The 22,800-nt window shown below is 39.7% G+C and overlaps 1 pseudogene; it reads left to right on the top strand.

Annotated features, from left to right (window-relative positions):
• Positions 1-22,800, top strand: part of LOC126063187 (ATP-binding cassette sub-family A member 10-like) — a 52,946-nt pseudogene that overhangs the window by 5,672 nt on the left and 24,474 nt on the right.

Raw genomic sequence — 22,800 nt, 5'->3', positions numbered from 1 at the left:
TGTCCTTTACTTTCATGAAAGATGATTAACTTCTGTAGGCATCTCAAGAAGTGCATTGATTGTTAAAATCGAGTAATGAGCTTTGCAGGGTTGATTAACAGTGGTTATTTATAGTCTTGGGAATGTCCAATTTAGTTGGAGCTGAAAAAAAGCTTCAGACAATCATTAAAGTTCCACCCATGTACTCTAAATTATTAAACTATTAAATTGGGTATTGGATATCACTGCTTTGATTAACTTGATTTGTGTAGTGGTCGCTAAGAGTAAGGGGCCTTGGCAAAACACTTTTCTGGGCTCCCTGTTTAAGCATCTGCAAATAACTCTACCTTTAGGCCTCAGTTTTTAAATTTGTAAAAGGAGAGTAAATATAGTATCAGCTCGTAGTTATGCTTTGAGTATTAAATAAGGTAATTTATATTAAACTCTCAGTAACTGTCTAAATAGTTAAAAAAAAAAAAAAGTTGAATCAATTCCGAATCATAGCGACCCTATAGGACAGAGTAGAACTGCTTCATGGAGTTTCTAAGGAGTGCCTGGTGGATTCGAACTGCCAACCTTTTGGTTAGCAGCTGTAGCACTTCCCCACTAACTACCTAAAAAAAAAAAGCATATAAAAAGCAGTCGATACTAGGAGCCAGGTAACTGGAGTCAAGTTAAATCTAAGGTGAAGCTTTACTGTGTAAATTATTCTGATTTCTGAGATCATTGTTGTTATTTGCCGTAGAGTTGCTTCCAACTCATGGCAATCTCATGTATAACAGAATAAAACGTTGCCCAGTCCTGCACCATTTTTATGATCCTTAGTATGTTTGAGTCCATTGTTGCAGCTATTGTTTTAATCCATCTCATTGGGGGTTTCCTTTATTATCACTGACTCTTTACCTTACCAAACATGATGACCTTTTCTAGCAATTGGGTTTTCCTGATGACGTGACCAAAGTAAGCAAGCCCTAGTCTTACCATTCTCTCTCCTAGGGAGCATTCTGGTTGCACTTCTTCTTTTTTTTTTTTTTAATAATTTTTTTTGTGCTTTAAGTGAAAATTTACAAATCAAGTCAGTCTGTCACATATAAGCTTATATACACCTTACTCCGTACTCCCACTTACTCTCCCCCTAATGAGTCAGCCCACTCCCTCCTTCCAGTCTCTCCTTTCATGACAGTTTTGCCAGTTTCTAACCCTCTCTATCCTCCTACCTCCCCTCCAGACAGGAGATGCCAACACCGTCTCAAGTGTCCACCTGATACAAGTAGCTCACTCTTCGTCAGCATCTCTCTCCAACCCATTGTCCAGTCCCTTCCATGCCTGATGAGTTGTCTTCGGGAATGGTTCTTGTCCTGGGCCAGCAGAAAGTTTGGGGACCATGACCGCTGGGATTCCTCTAGTCTCAGTCAGACCATTAAGTATGGTCTTTTTATGAGAATTTGGGGTCTGCATCCCACTGATCTCCTGCTCCCTCAGGGGTTCTCTGTTGTGCTCCCTGTCAGGGCAGTCATCGGTTATGGCCGGGCACCATCTAGTTCTTCTGGTCTCAGGATGATGTAAGTCTCTAGTTCATGTGGCCCTTTCTGTCTCTTGGGCTCATAGTTATCGTGTGGCCTTGATGTTCTTCATTCTCCTTTGATCCAGGTGGGTTGAGACCAATTGATGCATCTTAGATGGCCGCTTGTTAGCATTTAAGACCCCAGACGCCACATTTCAAAGTGGGATGCAGAATGTTTTCATAATAGAACTATGTTGCCAATTGACTTAGAAGTTCCCTTAAGCCATAGTCCCCAAACCCCCACACTTGCTCCGCTGACCTTTGAAGCATTCAGTTTATCCCGGAAACTTCTTTGCTTTTGGTCCAGTCCAGTTGAGCTGACCTTCCCTGTATTGAGTATTGTCCTTCCCTTCACCTAAAGCAGTTCTTATGTACTAACTAATCAGTAAATAACCCTCTCCCACCTTCCCTCCCTCCCCGTCTCGTAACCACAAAAGTATGTGTTCTTCTCAATTTATACTATTTCTCAAGATCTTATAATAGTGGTCTTATACAATATTTGTCCTTTTGCCTCTAATTTCACTCAGCATAATGCCTTCCAGTTTCCTCCATGTTATGAAATGTTTCACAGATTCGTCACTGTTCTTTATCGATGCGTAGTATTCCATTGTGTGAATATACCACAATTTATTTAACCATTCATCCGTTGATGGACACCTTGGTTGCTTCCAGCTTTTTGCTATTGTAAACAGAGCTGCAATAAACATGGGTGTGCATATATCTGTTCGTGCAAAGGCTCTTATTTCTCTAGGGTATATTCCGAGGAGTGGGATTGCTGGATCATATGGTAGTTCTATTTCTTGCTTTTTAAGGAAGCACCAAATCTATTTCCAAAGTGGTTGTACCATTTGACATTTCCACCGGCAGTGTATAAGAGTTCCAATCTCTCCGCAGCCTCTCCAACATTTATTTTGTGTTTTTTGGATTAATGCCAGCCTTGTTGGGGTGAGATGGAATCTCATCGTAGTTTTAATTTGCATTTCTCTAATGGCTAATGATCGACAGCATTTTCTCATGTATCTGTTAGCTGCCTGAATATCTTCTTTAGTGAAGTGCGTGTTCATTTCCTTTGCCCACTTTTTGATTGGGTTGTTTGTCTTTTTGCAGTTGAGTTTTAACAGACTCATATAGATTTTAGAGATCAGGCGCTGGTTGGAGATGTCACAGCTGAAAATTCTTTCCCAGTCTGTAGGTGGTCTTTTTACTCTTTTGGTGAAGTCTTTCGATGAGCATAGGTGTTTGATTTTTAGGAGCTCCCAGTTATCTGGTTCCTCTTCGTCATTTTTGGTAATGTTTTGTATTCTGTTTATGCCTTGTTTTAGGGCTCCTAAGGTTGTCCCTATTTTTTCTTCCATGATCTTTATCGTTTTAGTCTTTATGTTAAGGTCTTTGATCCACTTGGAGTTAGTTTTTGTGCATGGTGTGAGGTATGGGTCCTGTTTCATTTTTTTGCAAATGGATATCCAGTTATGCCAGCACCATTTGTTAAAAAGACCATCTTTTCCCCAATTAACTGACACTGGGCCTTTGTCAAATATCAGCCGCTCCTATGTGGATGGATTTATATCTGAGTTCTCAATTCTGTTCCATTGGTCTATGTGTCTGTTGTTGTACCAGTACCAGGCTGTTTTGACTAGTGTGGCTGTATAATAGGTTCTGAAATCAGGTAGAGTGAGGCCTCCCACTTTCTTCTTCTTTTTCAGTAATGCTTTACTTATCCGAGGCTTCTTTCCCTTCCATATGAAGCTGGTGATTTGTTTCTCCATCACATTAAAAAATGACATTGGAATTTGGACCGGAAGTGCATTGTATGTATAGATGGCTTTTGGTAGAATAGACATTTTTACTATGTTAAGTCTTCCTATCCATGAGCAAGGTGTGTTTTTCCACTTAAGTAGGTCCTTTTTAGTTTCTTGTAGTAGTACTTTGTAGTTTTCTTTATATAGGTCTTTTACATCTTTGGTAAGATTTATTCCTAAGTATTTTATCTTTTTGGGGGCTACTGTGAATGGTATTGATTTGGTGATTTCCTCTTTGATGTTCTTTTTGTTGATGTAGAGGAATCCAACGGATTTTTGTATGTTTATCTTATAACCTGAGACTGTGCTGAACTCTTCTATTAGTTTCAGTAGTTTTCTGGAGGATTCCTTAGGGTTTTCTGTGTATAAGATCATGTCATCTGCAAATAGAGATAATTTTACTTCCTCCTTGCCAATCCGGATGCCCTTTATTTCTTTGTCTAGCCCAATTGCTCTGGCTAGGACCTCTAGCACAATGTTGAATAAGAGCAGTGATAAAGGGCGTACTTGTCTGGTTCCCATTCTTAAGGGAAATGCTTTCAGGCTCTCTCCATTTAGAGTGATGTTGGCTATTGGCTTTGTATTTAAAAAAAAAAAAAATTTTTTTTTTATTTTTATAGATGCCCCTTATTATGTTGAGGAATTTTCCTTCAATTCCTATTTTGCTGAGAGTTTTTATCAAAAATGGGTGTTGGACTTTGTCAAATGCCTTTTCTACATCAATTGATAATATCATGTGGTTTTTGTCTTTTGTTTTATTTATATGGTGGATTACATTAATGGTTTTCTAATATTAAACCAGCCTTGCATACCTGGTATAAATCCCACTTGGTCATGGTAGATTAATTTTTTGATATGTTGTTGCATTCTATTGGCTAGAATTTTGTTGAGGATTTTTGCATCTATGTTCATGAGGGATATAGGTCTGTAATTTTCTTTTTTGTGATGTCTTTACCTGGTTTTGGTATCAGGGAAATGGTGGCTTCATAGAATGAGTTAGGTACTATTCCGTCATTTTCTATGCTTTGAAATACCTTTAGTAGTAGTGGTGTTAACTCTTCTCTGAAAGTTTGGTAGAACTCTGCAGTAAAGCCATCCGGGCCAGGGCTTTTTTTGGGGGGAGTTTTTTGGTTACCTTTTCAATCTCTTTTTTTGTTATGGGTCTATTTAGTTGTTCTACTTCTGATTGTGTTAGTTTAGGTAGGTAGTGTTTTTCCAAGAATTCATCCATTTCTTCTAGGTTTGCAAATTTGTTAGAGTACAATTTTTCGTAATAATCTGATATGATTCTTTTAATTTCAGTTGGGTCTGTTGTGATGTGGCCCATCTCGTTTCTTATTCGGGTTGTTTCCTTTCCTGTATTTCTTTAGTCAGTCTGGCCAATGGTTTATCAATTTTGTTAATTTTTTCAAAGAACCAGCTTTTGGCTTTGTTAATTCTTTCAATTGTTTTTCTGTTCTCTAATTCATTTAGTTCAGCTCTAGTTTTCATTATTTGTTTTCTTCTGGTGCCTGATGGATTCTTTTGTTGCTCACTTTCTATTTGTTCAAGTTATAGGGACAGTTCTCTGATTTTGGCTCTTTCTTCTTTTTGTATGTGTGCATTTATCAATACAAATTGACCTCTGAGCACTGCTTTTGCTGTGTCCCAGAGGTTTTGTTAGGAAGTGTTTTCATTCTCGTTGCATTCTATAAATTTCTTTATTCCCTCCTTAATGTCTTCTATAACCCAGTCTTTTTTGAGCAGGGTATTGTTCAATTTCCAAGAATTTGATTTCTTTTCCCTGATTTTTCTGTTATTGATTTCTACTTTTATGGCCTTGTGGTCTGAGAAGATGCTTTGTAATATTTTGATGTTTTGGATTCTGCAAAGGTTTGTTTTATGACCTAATATGTGGTGTATTCTAGAGAATGTTCCGTGTGCACTAGAAAAAAAAAGTATACTTTGCAGCTGTTGGGTGGAGTGTTCTGTATACGTTTATGAGGTCAAGTTTGTTGATTGTAACAATTAGGTCTTCCGTGTCTTTACTGAGGTTCTTACTGGAAGTCCTATCCTTCTCCGAAAGTGGTGTGTTGAAGTCTCCTACTATAATTGTGGAGGTGTCTATCTCACTTTTCAGTTCTGTTAAAGTTTGTTTTATGTATCTTGCAGCCCTGTCATTGGGTGCATAAATATTTAATATGGTTATATCTTCCTGGTCAATAGTCCTTTTAATCATTATGTACTGTCCTTCTTTATCCTTTGTGGTGGATTTAACTTTAAAGTCTATTTTGTCAGTAATTAATATTGCTACTCCTGCTCTTTTTTGCTTGTTGTTTGCTTGATATATTTTTTTCCATCTTTTGAGTTTTAGTTTGTTTGTGTCTCTAAGTCTAAGGTGTGTCTCTTGTAGGCAGCATATAGACCAATCGTGTTTCTTTATCCAGTCTGAGACTCTTTGTCTCTTTATTGGTGCATTTAGTCCATTTACATTCAGGGTAATTATAGATAAGTATGTGTTTAGTGCTGTAATTTTGATGCCTTTTTGTGTGTGTTGTTGACAATTTCATTTTTCCACTTACTTTTTTGTGCTGAGACGTTTTTCTTTGTAAATTGTGTGTTCCTCATTTTCATAGTATTTGACTTTATGTTTGCTGAGTCATTATGTTTTTCTTGGTTTCTATTTTGAGTTATGGAGTTGTTATACCTCTTTGTGGTTACCTTAGTATTTACCCCTGTTTTTCTAAGTAAAAACCTAAATTGTATTGTCCTATATTGCCTTGTTTCCCTCTCCATATGGCAGTTCTATGCCACCTGTATTTAGTCCCTCTTTTTGATTATTGTGATCTTTTACATATTGACTTCAATGATTCCCTGTTTCGAGCATTTTTTTCTTTTTAAAATTAATCTTAATTTGTTTTTGTGATTTCCCTATTTGAGTTGATATCAGGATGTTCTGTGACCTTGTGTTGTGCTGGTATCTGATATTATTGGTTTTCTGACCAAACAATTTCCTTTAGTATTTCTTGTAGCTTTGGTTTGGTTTTTGCAAATTCTCTAAGCTTGTGTTTATCTGTAAATATCTTAATTTCGCCTTCATATTTCAGAGAGAGTTTTGCTGGATATATGATCCTTGGCTGGCAGTTTTTCTCCTTCAGTGCTCTGTATATGTCATCCCATTGCCTTCTTACCTGCATGGTTTCTGCTGAGTAGTCTGAACTTATTCTTATTGATTCTCACTTGTAGGAGACCTTTCTTTTATCCCTGGCTGCTTTTAAAATTTTCTCTTTATCTTTGGTTTTGGCAAGTTTGATGATAATATGTCTTGGTGTTTTTCTTTTTGGATCAGTCTTAAATGGGGTTCGATGAGCGTCTTGGATAGGTATCCTTTCGTCTTTCATGATGTCAGGGAAGTTTTCTGTCAGCAGATCTTAAACTATTCTCTCTGTATTTTCTGTTAACCCTCCCTGTTCTGGGACTCCAATCACACGCAAGTTATCCTTCTTGATAGAGCCCCACATGATTCTTAGGGTTTCTTCATTTTTTTAATTCTTTTATCTGATTTTTTTTCAGCTATATTGCTGTCAATTCCCTTGTCCTCCAGATCCCCCACTCTGCATTCTAATTGCTTGAGTCTGCTCCTCTGACTTCCTATTGCATTGTCTAATTCTGTAATTTTACTGTTAATCTTTTGGATTTCTGAATGCTGTCTCTCTGTGGGTTTTTGCAGCTTATTAATTTTTCCACTATGTTCTTGAATAATCTTTTTGAGTTCTTCAACTGTTTTATCAGTGTGTTCCTTGGCTTTTTCTCTAACAAACACAGCCTGATTTCGTTTCTGAGGTCATCTGTGATGTCTTGAAGCATTCTGTAAATTAGTTTTTTATATTCTGCATCTGACAATTCCAGGATTGTATCTTCATTTGGGAAAGATTTTGATTCTTTAGTTTGGGGAGTTGTAGAAGCAATCATGGTCTGCTTTTTTATGTGGTTTGATATTGACTGCTGTCTCCAAGCCATCTCTAAGATATTGTAGTGATTTATTCTATATTTGCTCACTGAGTCTTGTCTTGTTTTGTTTTCTTTCAATATACGTGGATGGGCTACTAGATTGTGCTGTCTTGATTGTTGTAGCCCTTGAATCACTTATGTCCTTTTACCAGCTGGCTTGGGCTGTTACCGGATATATAAGCCTAAGAGTCCATTCACTATTCTTGAGTAGAATCTGATTTTGGGTCATCAAGTGTGTGGTGCAGACTGTCACCTATCCACCTAGAGAAGTAGTGGTGATAGTTGTGTGCACCACATTCTAGTAGGAGCAGGGTTTCACACTCCAGGGGGGACAGGATGCTGACAGGCTTCCCCCAAGTGTCAGTGAGGTAGGTGTGTCTCTATTCCTAAAGCACCTTGGTGGGTGGGCTCTGCAGCTCTACCTTAGGCCCCCAATGCAAGTACCTCTACAAATTGGTAGGATCACCCTCCTTAGACCCCTAAGGCAGGAGGCTAGATGGTCTGGGGGGAGCTTCAGCCCTCAGTTCCCTGTTGTGGGTCAGTGAGGACTCTGTTGAATATGCAGAGATAATCAGACCTGGGAAACTTGTCTTTCCAGTAATCCGCTAAAACAATTACAGTCAGATCCCTATCAGAAATGCCTTTGCATTATAATAGCCACCTTGTTCCCTGTAGGGATGAAAGCCCAAGACTGTGGATCACATATGCTTGGCTGGAGCTGGTTCTGTGTTTTTAGTCCAATTAGGGAAGGATTTTTGGTCCCTGGGTTTTTTGTAGCTGCTTCTCTCAGGCCAGGAGAATGGGTTAGGAAAAGACCAAAAGAAGAAAAAGAAAAACCACAGCGCACTTCACTCTCTGGCTCAGGAAATTCCAATGTTAATGAAGCCGCCTGGGAAGGGGAGGGGAGGGTTCAGATAAATAGGACAGAGTAGCACCCCAGCATATAGACAAAGTTACTTATCTTGCTTGGGATAACTGTTTTATCTGAGATTCCCGAGGGGCGTGTTGACTGTGTGTGCTGGCTGCGTCGAGATTGCCCCTGAGGGTCAGGCCTGCGTCCCGTGCTTGTGCTGTCTCAGAAGCCGTGGTCAGTTCCTCTGCTCCCAGTCCAAAGCCCAGTGCCAAGGTTCCCCGGCTGGGACGTTGCATTCCAGGCTCCAAAACTAGTCACTGCCTCTCAGTGACTTCTCCTCCTGTCAGCTGCGTCACTGCGCTGCCTGCGTGCACTGGCTGGGCTTCCCCCGAGGTCACTTCTGGGGGCTAGGGCTGCGTCCGGTGTTTGCGCCGTCTCAGGATGCCATGCTCAGCTCTCCTGCGTCCAGTTCAAAGCCTGGCGCCAAGGTTTCCTGACTGGGAAGCTGGCTCCAGGCTCCAAAAACAGTCGATGCTTCCCCATGGTTGTTCGTTCTCAGTCTCTGTCACTCAGGTCAACTCTTTAGATCTGTGTTTGATGGTCAGGGTTTGTAGATTCTCATGTATGTGATCGATTCACTTGTTTTTCCGAGTCTTTGTTGCAAGAGGGATCCAAGGTAGCTTCTACCTAGTCAGCCATCTTGGCCCTGCCTGGTTGTACTTCTTTTAAGACTGTTGTTGTAGTTGTCATTGAGTCAATTCCGACTCATTTTCCCTCTCCGTTCAACTTTCATTTTAATTTGCTCTTTTTTGGTTTGTCTGTTGAGATTTTAATTATTAAAAGCTAATTTTTTTTAATATAGAGTTATCCAGAACCAAATTTTTGTCCTTTCTTTTTTAAATCTAATCACCTTTCCACATATGTCAGAATGGTAGAGCCAATAAACGAACACCACGTGACATGCTTAACCAACCATCCCCAGCCACACACTCCCTGCAGAGTAAATTGGACAAGGAGAAAAGACTTGGAAGACAAAACAGCCTATCAAGTGAAGACAGTGCTTGGCAGGTTTTCTACATAGAGACCATGGCCTGTTTTCAGAAGCCAAACTGAATGAAAAGAGTTTTAAAAGAGGCAAACATTTGCAGGGCAGCCCTTGAAAGATTCTTAGCTGTTCTTTTGGGCAAAAAGAGACCAGTGAATCAAAGTTGCTTCCAAGTTCCTTTCTCTTATTTTCCTGACAGTAAGTAAAGCTTTTGTATTTTTAACCTTGAATAAGTTAGTTAAGACATAAATTATATAGTCAAAGCCAAGCATCCTGATTGACATTAATTTATTATATTATTCAGATATTTCTAAATTATCCTATGTTTTATATTATAGACCTAATTAGTGATTTAATTTTTATGACTCAGTTATTTTAGTATATGTACATACTATTTTAATGTGGTGATAAGTGAAAGATGGGCTTAGAAATGTGTGTAAATATTTCAAATCTGTCAGACAGATACTTCTCTCTGTGTCCTTTGAGAATTTGGAAGGTTTTATTTCTTGGGAAGGTGCAATCATTAGGACAATCTCCCTTTCCCTGTGATTAATTTTTTTCTTTTAAATGTCTTCGTAGTTTGCTTACTCAGCTATTTAAACAAAGTCTGTATCCATAAAAAAATTTAATTTTCTACTTTCTGAACTTAGAATTGAGAAATTATTTTGGTATTGGGTAGCTTTACCTTTTCTTTTGTCAAAAACAAAACAAAAGAAAGTATAGCAAGTTCTCTGAACATTGTAATTTGAATATAACATAAACATTTGCTTGAATGAATTTAAGTAATCAGACCTGTGATACTAAACAATTACCTCTGAAATTTCTCATTGAAAACAAAGACGAATCACTGTTACACAAGATAAACTAGAAATCAATTGCTCTAGCTATATTAGTTAACTAACGTTTTGGGGTTTTATCTGTACGTATCTTAATACCTACTTCATAAAATGGAACCCATGAATTTAAAGAGAGGACTAGCCTCTCGGGATTCTAAGAATGATTGTAATGTTATTCAAGTTTGCCTTACTCAGTGATTACCTAGATATTAAATAAGTGTCCCATTCAAAATACGAATGTACTTATGGGCACATCTCTGACCAGAAACTGGAAATGGTTTTATTCCCGTTATATGTTTGATTTTTCTTTAAACTAAGAAAAACACCAAGTGTCTTGTACATTCTAAGTACTAAAAAAAAAAAAAAAAAAAAAAGGTACTACCAACATCTTATTCATTGATTTACTTCAGGCTATTGTAATGTTAAGATATTTGGCAGAGAAAAGTGACTTCTAAGCCATACCATCTCCCTCACAACCATAAGATCCTGGAGAGAAACACCAGCTGAGAGACATTTTATATTCATTAATATTTTATATTCTTAAAAAAAAATCCCTATTGAATGTATTACTGCAATGTCATGTAAGATATTAAATTAGTGTATATGAAAACCATATTTTCGAGATGTTCCAAAGAATTTTTAAACTGGACTTTTTTTTTAGTCTTCTTTCCCTAGCTATTTCTCTGCAATATTTACGCACTTTCTCAATGAAGAGGATGAAATGGTTAAGAAAGAGATAAATATCTGTCAACAAACTCAGGCCCTTCTGTGCAAGAATTTTCTTAAAAAATGGACAATGAAGAGAGAGAGCTTATTGGTATATTCACAATATTTCTTTTCCTATATTGAATGAAAATCCCTCATGTAGTATTATGTTCTGTCTCTTTTTTTTTATGTTTACAAATTCTAATTTTAAAATACCATACTGGCTAGTTGATTTGGGGTTCTGAATATACTATTCTGCAAATATCACAGTATAAGCTATATCACAGAATAAGAACATTTATAGCAAAAAGTGAAACTCAGTAGAGGAATCATATGACAGTTCATGAAAAATAAAGTAACATTTTATAGAACTAGTCAGTCCCCAAATAATTAGTCCACTGGAATCTCATGGGGTCATTCTTATTTATCCTGGGGCAATTGTAGTGTTAGGAGAAAGAGAGAGAGAGAAAAAAAAAGATATACACCAGACAAAATGAAACAGATTTTTGAATGGGAAAACCAAATTACATTGAAAAGCAAATGTACTGGGGGCATTTTAGTGAAGCTATTTTAAGTGGTTGTGCTGGGGAAAATGAGATAAAAAATTAAAGTACTTTTCTGATGATCTCTTTTCAAGACTATGCATTTTGTAAACAAAGAGTGATTTCAGGGAAGCCAAGTAGCCAGATGAGTGATTGTCAATACCTTTACAATTTGTTGAGTAGATGGACATGACCATTAGGACAAAGAGCCTTGCTACATATTGCTATGAGATGTGTCTGGAGCTGCCTTGTGGAGCCATGTAGAGGATGCAGTCTGTTTAAAAACAGTCAATAACATTTTGGTAGGAGCTAGACGAGTTTATGTCATCCTTTTAATTCTCTACAATAGCTCCTGAAGCAGTTCAGTTCTAATATTTTCATTCTTATGTTGAAGAAGGATACATTTACATTGCTCCCCTGTTAGAATTAAATAGATATATATTTAAAAAAATGGTTATCCTGAAATGTAGAAAGGTTGACATAATAAACACCTCCACACCCAACATCCAAATTTGATAGTTGTTAACATCTTGCCAAGCAGCCCTGGTGGAGCAGTGGTTAAAGCACTTAGCTGCCATCTTGCCGTCTTTGCTTCAACTCACTGTCTACCTCTCCTTCTCTCTCTCCAGGTATATGACAATTCACTGCTGTCTTAGGCTGGGTTCTCTAGAGAAAAAAAACCAGTAAAGCATATGAATACATAGAGAGAGAGATTTATATCAAGGCAACAGCTTACATGATTGTAGAGGCTAGAATGTCCCAAGTCCATGGATCAGAATAGAGGCTTCTCCTGATTCATGTAGCTGCAGGGGCTGGAGAACTCAAAATCAGTAGGCCGGAGAGCAAGGCTCTTGCTCATAGGCTGTGAAGATTGATGAATCTCAAGATCAGCAGATAAGCTGCTAGCTCAGATCCCAAGAACTGGAGGTCAGATGAACAGGTGGCTGCTGTAGGATCCAGAGAGGGCAAAAGCCAGAATGTTCACATATATTCGGATGCAGGCCACATGCCCAAGGAAACTCCCTTTCAACTGACTGGCTACTCACAGCAGATCCCATCATAGAGGTGATCACATATAAACACTGAGAATCATGGTCCAGCCAAGGTGACACAAAATCTTAACCATCACACTCAACCCCTTGTTCAACTTGGCACCTGTACACGTCTCCCCAAACCATACATAATCTCTGAATAAAGACAATTACAAAGTCATACTTGGGCCTACCAAGATACAACAAACACATGTACAACCAAAAACACACTAGCCCTATTTACATCTTATATTTTATAAGTGAAGAAAACAAAAATATCTGATGTACATATACAAAGCAGAAATACTCTTAACAATTACAGTGCTTGTTTCTGCAACGGGCCTGTAACTGGTATTTAGAACTAACTTTTTTTTCCACCACCCATTCTATATTCCCTTTGCCCTCAGCAAGCACCTCAGTTGGTCATGGGTCTTTACCTGGTGGGGTGACCCAAGCCTTCACTCCTGAAGAGTCTGGGCAATTAGTAGTAATGTGAGAATTGGGTTGCTGTAGTTTTCCATTCACTTTAATCACTTTTTTTTTTTAATCACAGAACATGGTAGTACTAAGAGATGCCCTAAGGGATCTCCTGCATTCCAGACATACTCTTCTTTACCTCCATTATGTAATATCAATCTGATTTCCTCTTGGTAATCAGGATCAATCACACCAGCCCGTATGATAACTCCCTTCCTTCTTTGCCTGTCGATCCAGAGGCATAAGGAGCCCAAAGTAGCTAGGTGGCGTTCTTAGCTTCCACTTCAATGGAATCAGTGATGTGTCTCTAGGTGGGGGCATTTCTTCCTTTGGAACTAAGACCTCTAGACCTGCAGAGCATAAGGTTGCAGGGACAGGAAGCAAAAATCTTGTGAGTGAGTCACTAGGGGTAATAGTGAGTGGCTCCACTCCCATTTCCACCCCTTGATTCCTGGATCCATGAATACTGGCTATGGGAGAAACAGCACCATATATTGGATGCTGGTTTAGAGCATATACAGCCTCTTGGAGAACATTGCCCCAACCCTGCAGGGTATTGCCACCTAATTGGCACCGTAATTGTGTCTTTAGGAAGCCATTCCATTGTTTTATCAAGCCAGCTGCTTCAGGATGGTGAGGAACATGGTTAAGGCCAGTGAATTCCATGAGCATGGGCCGACTGCCACACTTCATTTGCTGTGAAGTGAGTCCCTTGTTCAGAGGCAATGCTGTGTGGGATACCATGATGGTGGATAAGGCATTCTGTAAGTCCATGGATGGTAGTTCTGACAGAAGCACTGCGTACAGGGAAGGCAAATCCATATCCAGAGTAAGTGTCTATTCCAGTAAGGACAAAACGCTGTCCTTTCCGTGATGGAAATGGTACAGTGTAATCAACTTGCTACCAGGTTGCTGGCTGATCATCTTGAGGGATGGTGACATACTGGGGACTCAGCGTTGGTCTCTGCTGCTGGCAGATTGGGTGCTCAGCAGAGGCTGTAGCTAAGTCAGCCTTGGTGAGTGGAAGTCCATGTTGCTAGGCCCATGCAGAGCCCCCATTCCTGCCACCGTGACCACTTTGTTCATGAGCCTATTGAGCAATGACAGGAGTGGCTGGGGAAAGAGGTGACTGATTTCCACAGAACACATCATCGTATCCACTTGACTCTTAAAATCATCCTCTGCTAAGTAACCCTTTGGTGAGCATTCACACGAGACACAAATATCTTCACTTCTTTGGCCCATTCAGAGAGGTCTATCCACGTATTTCTTTCCCATAAATCATTGTCTCTGATTTTCCAATCATGTTTCTTCCAAGTCCCTGAACATCCAGCCAAACCATTGGCCACAGCCCTTGAATCAGTATACAAGCACACATCTGGCCATTTCTCCTTCCGAGCAAAGCGAACAACTAGGTACTCTGCTCGAGGTTCTGGCCATTGGGAGGATTGCCATTCACCACTGTCCTTCAGGGTGGTCCCAGAGAGGGGCTGTAGAGCTGCTGCTGTCCACTTTCGAGCAGTGCCTGCGTATCGCCCAGAACCATCTGTAAACCAGGCACTAATTTTCTCTTCTTCAGTCAGCTGATCGTAAGGAACTCCCCATGAGGCCATAGGTGCAGACTGGGAGATGGAAGGTAATGTGACAGGAGTAGAGACTGTGAGCATGTGGGCCACTTCCTCACGCGACTTGCTCGTGCCTTCAGGTCTTGCTCAGGCCCGATTTTGTATATAACACTTTCATTTAATGATGGAGTGCGGCTGTGCACGTCCAGCTTTATGACTTTGTGGATCAGACAACATGCAGTTCATGATGGGCAGCTCAGGCCGCATGGTGACTTGGTGTCCCATGGTTAAGCATTCAGTCTCTACTGAAGGCCCAGTAACAAGCCAAAAGCTGTTTGTCAAAAGGAGAGTAATTATCTGCAGAAGGTGGCAAGGCTTTGCTCCAAAATTCTAAGAGTCTGCACTGTGATTCACCAATAGGGGCCTGCCAAAGATTCCAAACAGCATCTATATCTGCCGCTGACACTTCAAGCACCATTGGATCATATGGCCCAAATGGCAAAGCAGCTTGCACGGCAGCTTGAACCTTTTGCAGAGCCTTCTTTTATTCTGGGTCCCATTCAAAACTAGCAGCTTTTCAAGTCACTTGATAAATAGACCAGAGGAGCACACCCAAATGAGGAATATGTTCCCTGAAAAATTCAAAGAGGTCCACTTTTTAGTTGTGGGAGCAGCCAGATGCAATAATTTATCCTTCACTTTTGAAGGAATGTCTCAACATGTCCCACACCACTGAACCCCTAGAAATTTCACTGAGGTGGAAGGTGCCTGAATTTTTGTGGGATTAATTTCCCACCCTCTGTCATGCAAATGTTTTACCAATAAGTCCAGAGTCATTGACACTTCTTCCTTACTAGGTCCAGTAAGCATAATGTCATCAATGTAATGGACCAGTGTGATGTCTTGTGGAAGAGGAAGGTGACCAAGTTCCCTGTGGAATAAATTGTGACATAGGGCTGGAGAGTTGATGTAGCTTAGGGTAGGCAAGTGAAGGTGTGTTGCTTGCATTGCCAGCTGAAGGCAAACTGCTTCTGATGACCTTTTGAAACAGGCATGGAGAAAAAGGTGTTAGCCAGATCAATAGCTGCATACCAGCTACCGGGAGATGTATTAATTTGCTTAAGCTATGAGACTACAGCTGGAACCCCAGCAGCAATTGGAGCACCACCTGGTTAAGTTTTTGATAATCTACTGTCATTCTCCAAGATCCATCTGTTTTTTGCACAGGCCAAATAGGTCAGTTGAATGGGTATGTGGTGGGAATCACCACCCCTGCATCCTTCAAGTCCTTGATGGTAGCAGTAATCTCCACAATCCCTCCAGGAATCTGGTATTGCTTTTGGTTTACTATTTTCCCAGATAGGTTCAGTTCTAATGGCTTCCACTTGGCTTTTCCTAGCATAATAGCCTTTACACCATTTGTCAGGAATCCAGTGTGGGGGTTCTGCCAGTTTCTGAGTATATTTATTCCAATTATGCATTCTGGAACTGGGGAAATCACTGCAGGATGCATTCAGGGACCCATTGGACCTACTGAGGGACAAACTTGAGACAAGACTCCATTAATAACCTGACCTCCATATGCCCTCAATCTGACTGGTGGGTCACCGTGACAGTTTTTTCTCCTGGAATTAGTGTCAGTTCAGTGCCAGTATCCATTAATCGCCAAAAAGTCTGATTATTTCCTTTTCCCCAGTGAACAGTCGCTCTTCATAAAAGGCTGTAGATCCCTTTAGGGAAAGCTGGGAGAGAAATTAACCATATAAGTTTTGGGCAGTGTATTGGAATCTTTCCTCAAGGGGGCCTGGCCTCCCCTTCATTCAAGAGGTTGTGGGTCTTTAAACTCACTCAAGTCTGGGAATTGATTGAGGGACCACCCCTGACCTAGAATTCATCCATTTGTACAGATCAAGTAAATATTTAGTAGGTTTCCCATCTATTTCACTCCTACTTAGAACATTGACTAAGTAGCCAAAGCGATAAGTCCATACAAGTCAGACTATTCTGATTACTGCTTTGATTCTGCTGTCTATTACTGTAACCACGCCCACCTTGCCTTTGTCGATTGAGTGCCGCCACTTAGCCTCTACCACCTTGGGATCCAATCAGTCCTATTATAGTTAGGTGCCTTAATTCACTTAGGGCAATTTCCACTGTCAAATATGGCTTACATAAAGTAGCAGTTGCAGCCATCTTCAAGGATGCTGGAGTTCCCTTCACAAATTTGTTCCTCACAGTTGTGGTAAAAGTTGTGTTCTCTGGGCACTCCATGTGTGAGTCTGTGGGTCTGACCTGATAAATCCGCTCTAACATACTAATTTCCCTAAGTCTTTGGATACCTTCTTCTGCACTATACAAAGACAGGTCTGGTACTTCAACCTGATTTAGTGTAAGCCACTGCATAAAACATGCTTCAGCAGCCCAACCAAATAAACTATTACAGCCTTTCCTAACTTCTCAAGCTGAAGCATTGAATGAAAATCTGTGCTTAGTGGACCCATATCAAAAAACTCAGACTGATCCATCTTTATGGTCCTTACACAATTATCCCACACCCTTAATAGCCATTCCCACACACATTCCCCAGCTTTCTGTTTGTACATATTAGAAAAGTCAAGCAGTTCTTTTGGAGTGTAGCATACCTCCTCCTGGGTCATACTTTATACTTCACCTTTTGGGGCTGTCTGGGACTTAAGTTTAGTTATAGGTCTAATTGCCAGAATCGGTAGTGTGGAGTTGTTTTGAGAAAATTCAGCGTTGTCTTGTAAAGCATCTACCTCAGGCAATGACTCAGGCAAGGGCTCTTTAGAGGCAACTGGGCCAGGGCTAATCTCATTAGATGGGAGTGGAGAGACTAAGGGTTTTTCTGGGCAGGGTGGTGTAGCAGACAAACATGAAGTAACTGCTTCAGATGGGAGTGGTTCTGTTCACAGGAATGATTCAGCAGGATTTAGGGGCCCTGTGTCTTCAGCTTTCTGATTATCTGCCCATATGTCCCCATCCCAAGTTTTGGGATTCCATTTCTTCTCAATCAATGGCCCTTACTTTAACTTCAGACACCTCTCGAGGTTGGAAATTGAGCTGGCATTGTAATTCTTAGACTCATGTTTTATACATCTTCTTCTCATCCATAATTTCCTTGACTATCTACAGTAATAACAAGTATATTTTTTAAACTTTTCATGTATAATTTTTTCTTGGAAAAAAAACTTCTAAGTGGGAAAAATTCTTTTTACACACCTTTGTTGTCTTCTTAGGAGGCACTGAGTGAGGTGTTGTGTGTAAAGATGCAAGAATGGAGAATTAGAAATAGAGCCAAAGGCTTTTGCACGGGAAGCAGTAGAACACCGGGAAGGCTAAGGTGAATGAGTCCATGTGGGAGAAGAGTGAAAAAAAAAAAAAATAATAAGCTGAAAAGAGATTCAGTGGACAAAAGAGAAATTTTTGCTGTGTGGTGTGTAGTTTAACACTTTTCTCCATGAAATCTGAGATCTGAGGTAAAATAAATTTATTGTGTCAGTGGAAACCCTGGTGGGATAATGGTTAAGAGCTATGGCACCTAACCAAAAGGTCTAGCAGTTCAAATCCACCAGGCGCTCTTTGGAAACTCTATGAGGCAGCTCTACTCTGTCTTATAAGGTTGCTATGAGTCGGAATCAACTCGACGGCAGCAGGTTTTTTTTTTTTTTTTGTATTTTATCAGTTGTCTGTTGCCACAATAATGCTGTGTAAGAAACCAACCAAAACTCAGTACCCTTAAATCAATAAGCCAGAGGATTGGCAATTTACGGCAGGTTCAACTGAGGGGATTTTTGGGTCTGCACAGGGTTCACTCATGTGTTTAGGGGTTGGCTGATCATGGGCTGGGGTGACTTAGGTGACACAGTCCTGCTCTAGGTGTATTTTAGCCTCCAGGTAGCTGAAAGCTCAGGCATGTCTTCATGGCAGTAGCTGAGCCTAAAGAGAGCAACCCTTGATGCATGATCCCATTTTAAGCCTCTGCTTGCCCAGTGTTGGCTCATCTGCCACTGGCCCAAATGAGTCAGATGGTGGAGGCCACTGTCAAGGAGTGGGCAGGTCACCCTTCCCATAGTGGCAGAGCACTGCAAAGTTACACAGCAAAGTGTGTGGATAACAGCAGAGGTTGTGAATTTTATGGCAGTGGTCTAGCTGTGGGGGATGTAGTAGACTCCCAAGTCCTGCTTCAAGGAAGGCATGGGAATGAGAGGTGATGTTGAACCCAGGGGCTCAATTACATCAAGGTTACATTTAAATAAAAAAATTCATTCAGCTTTCTGATATCCAGAGTAGAGAACTGTGATGGTTAAGATCATGTGTCAGCTTGGCTGGGCCATGATTCTCAATGTTTGTATGTGATCACTCCCATCATTGAATCTGCTGTGAGTGGCCCATCAGTTGAAAGAGAGTTTCCTTGGGGGTGTGGCCTGCATCCAAATATAAGCAGACATTCTGGCTCTTTTGCTCACTCTGGATCCTGCTCTGCCTCCTGTTCATCTGATCTCGGGCTCTTGGGACTTGAGCTACCAGCTAACCCGCAGATCTTGGAATTTGTAGATCTTCACAGCCTGAGAGTGGGAGCCCTGCTCTCTGACCTGTCAACCTTGGATTTGCAAGCCCCTTAGGCTACTTAAATTGAGAGAAACCTCTATCCTGATACATGGACTTGGGACATTTCAGCCTCTACAATCGCATGAGCCATTTCCTTGATATAAATCTCTCTCCATATATATATATATATATATATATATATATATATATATATATATATATATATATATATATATATATAGTTATACAATTTACTGGTTTTGCTTCTGTAGAGAACCCAGCCTAAGGCAATAACATACTCTCCTAAGGAATTAGAATTTATTCTTTCTTTCTTTCTACTCAGATAGGAAAGTGTTTCTGTCTAGTGGGAAGTTGAAATGTGTAGAATCATCATCGTTTCTGAAGTGAAAATGGGAAATTGGATATCTTTTAAGGTAGTGCTTGTTAGTGTATTCTGGGAAGAAATTTTTAGTACTAGGGTAATATTTCACTTGATTCTTTAGAAATACAAAAAAGTCAACTTAATTATTAGTGGAGATTGATTTACAATAAGTAATGCAAAACGTTCCTCTCATTAATATTTTCCTTATTAATTATCTCTTGGTTTTAAGCATGTAAATTCCTAAAAGCATATGTATCATTCAATGCAACATTTTTGGGGCTGATGTGTATGTAGGGGAAACCCTGGTGGCGTAGTGGTTAATAGCCACATATGCTACCCAAAAGGGCAGCAGTTTGAATCCACCAGGCGCTCCCTGGAAACTCTATGAGGCAGTTCTACTCTGTCATAGAGTTGCTATGAGTCAGAATCGACCCCATGGCAATGGTTTTTTTTTTTTTTGTATGCAGGAGAAAATGTGTTTTTATGTTCTCAAAAAGCAATTGATCCCTTTTAACAAAATGATCTAAAAGTCCCAAAAGTCTGAAGTTGCATTCCAAATCCATTTGATAGAGTGTTAGAATCACATGTGATATTTGGGAAAGCACCTCTTGTCAACAAAAGAAGGTCTGCAAATAGGAACTGCTGGCATTAAGAGAGGTCATTTTACTGCATAGAAAACAACTGTTTATTAACAACCATAATAATTTTTCTGTTACCCAGAAGAGCAATCTTTCAAGCATTTTACATGTTATTATGATTTTATATATAAGATGTAAATATATATATTTATACAGATGTGTGTGTGTGTGTGTGTGTGTGTGTGTGTATAAAATATATTCCCCTGGGTGGCTCAAACAGTTTGCACTCGACTACTAACCTGAAGTTTGGTCATTCAAACCATCAAGCGGCACTGTGGAAGAAAGGCCTGGCAATCTGCTTCTGTAAAGATTACAGCCAAAAAACCCACATAGAACGGTTCTACTCTATAACATACGGGGTTGTCAGTCAGAATGAACTTGATGGCAGCAGGTTTGGTTTGGAGTGTGTGTGTGTATATACACGTGTGTGTGTATATATATGCACGCATCATATATATATACACACACACACATATGCATGCACATATACACACACACATATGTGAAGCATCGGTGGTTCAGTGTAAAATTCTCACCTTCCATGACAGAAGTGACCTGAGTTGAATTCCTGGCCAACGTACCTCATGTGCAGCCCCCACTGGTCTGTTAGTGGAGGATTGTTCATTGCTAGGATGCTGAAAAGTTTTCAGTGGAGCTTCCAGATTGGATAGCAGTCTACTTCCAAAAATCAGCCAATGAAAAACTTATGGGTCACAACAGAACATTGTATGATCCACAAAAATCATGGGGATGGCGTGGGGATGGGCAGTGTTTCATTCAGTTGTGCATGTGGTTGCCCGTACACATAAACATACTACACGTACACACACACACACACACACACAATGTTCACTGTGCTGTTGGCATGCAGTGTGCCATATTTTTCCCATTTAAAATAATGTGATATAGATTCCCAATTAGCACTTAAGATGGAACATCTGATTTGTAGGAACTGATTACGAGGTTTAGCAAGATGTTTCTGTAACATATACAGACCGTTTAGTCAAAAATTATCTTTTTCATGAGTGGTGGTGTTGATGAATTCAGAAGACTTGTCTTCTTTTGAAAGATTAGTTTACACATGGGTGAAATGTGTGACCCACAGAGAATCACATCTCTCATTAAACAGCACACCCCCAAAGCCAAACTGAGAGCCGAGAGTGAAGACAAGCTTGTGTATATTTTATCCTTGGGAAGGACAAATTTCCAGATGATTTACTGTATGGTCATATTGAATGCAACTGAGGGTCAATGATTATGCTTATGGAAATGCAACTGAGGGCCCAGGATCATACTCACACGGAATACCACTGAGGGCCTGGGGTCATGCTCACACAGAATACCACTGAGGGCCCATGGTCATGCTCACACAGAATACCACTGAGGGCCAGTGGTCCTGCTTACACAGAATACCACTGAGGGCCCAGGATCATGCTCGGACGGAATGCCACTGAGGGCCCATGGTCATGCTCACACAGAATACCACTGAGGGCCCATGGTCATGCTCACACAGAATACTGTTCAGAGTACATGATTATGCTGATTGCATTTTGTGTTGTTTTATGAGTTGGATTTTAAAGCCAATACAAAACATTTAATTAATTTTCCTTGGATTCTTTTGACAACCCTAATATGAAAATATTTTAGATTTGTCAATTCTGAGTCAACTTTGTAAAATAGTATTTTAACTGTACTCATTAGTAATTTTAAATGCATCAATTTGTTATCAGCTCTTTAGTGATCTTGATAAGTGTTCTGACCAGGGGATAGTGAATTATGGTGTTTCCATGACAATGCTGAGCAAAGTATTCTTGAACCTAGAAGGAAAATCAGCAATTGATGAGCCAGGTATAAAAATTCGTGTCTAACAGAAAATTAAAAAAAAAAAAAAAAAGGCCATGAATGAATTCATATTTGTAAATTTTTATGTGGAATTCTGCCTGGAATATATATTAGATGCAAGATAGGGTTGTCTACTTTTTAAAGTATCATAATTATTTTATAGCTAACATCATCTGGCTTGGTGCTAGGCAGATTATGAATTTGTCTACTTCCCATGGCAATGATGATCACATCTTCTTGAGATGGCCACTTCTTCCTTGTCATCAGTATCTCTGCTAGTGTCATGAATTCTGGGTTTGTATTCTACACGCTATTCCCTATTAAAATATGCTCAGTCTTAACTAATAAACTAATTCTTCTTGATGTATTAATAACAGATAATAAAATAAGATCTTTTTAGTCTGTTATCATAAAAATGAGAAAATTTAGGAGCCTACTATGTGCCAACCACTGTGCTCAGTTCTTAGATTATGTTGCTTTCAATTTTCATAATAACTTCATGTTGAGGTGAGAATACCGAGATGTACATAAGTTGGGTTATTAGCCAGGGCCATACAGCTAACGTGTGGTATATGTGGGATTCCAACAGAAGGTCTTTTTATGGACTTCACATTTTCTAAAACCACCAAGTCTCAATCTAGTCACTAGGATGTCAGGCATAGTGATAAACTATTCCTGTGAAGGGAATTCCAGATGACAGAGGAGACCTCCTAGAAATCCAGTGAAATAAATTTATCCTTGTGATTTTGCATAAAATTTGCCCTGCAAAAAAAACCCAAAAAGCAATAACAACAACAAAAAACCCTTAGTGGAGAGCTGCTGCTGTTGGTTTGAAAGCGTAAATGCTTCCCAAGAAGCCTAAACAATCCTTGAAATTTAGTTTACTCGCTCATTGGAATTGAATCCATTATATTGTTTGAAGGAAAGATTTTGGATACAAGATTCTGGATATCAGTATTTTAAGTTGTTAGAAATATTGTCCA

The sequence above is a fragment of the Elephas maximus genome, chromosome 19 (genome assembly GCF_024166365.1).
Source record: "Elephas maximus indicus isolate mEleMax1 chromosome 19, mEleMax1 primary haplotype, whole genome shotgun sequence".
Lineage (NCBI taxonomy): Eukaryota > Metazoa > Chordata > Mammalia > Proboscidea > Elephantidae > Elephas > Elephas maximus.
This window is presented reverse-complemented; position numbering and strand designations above follow the sequence as displayed.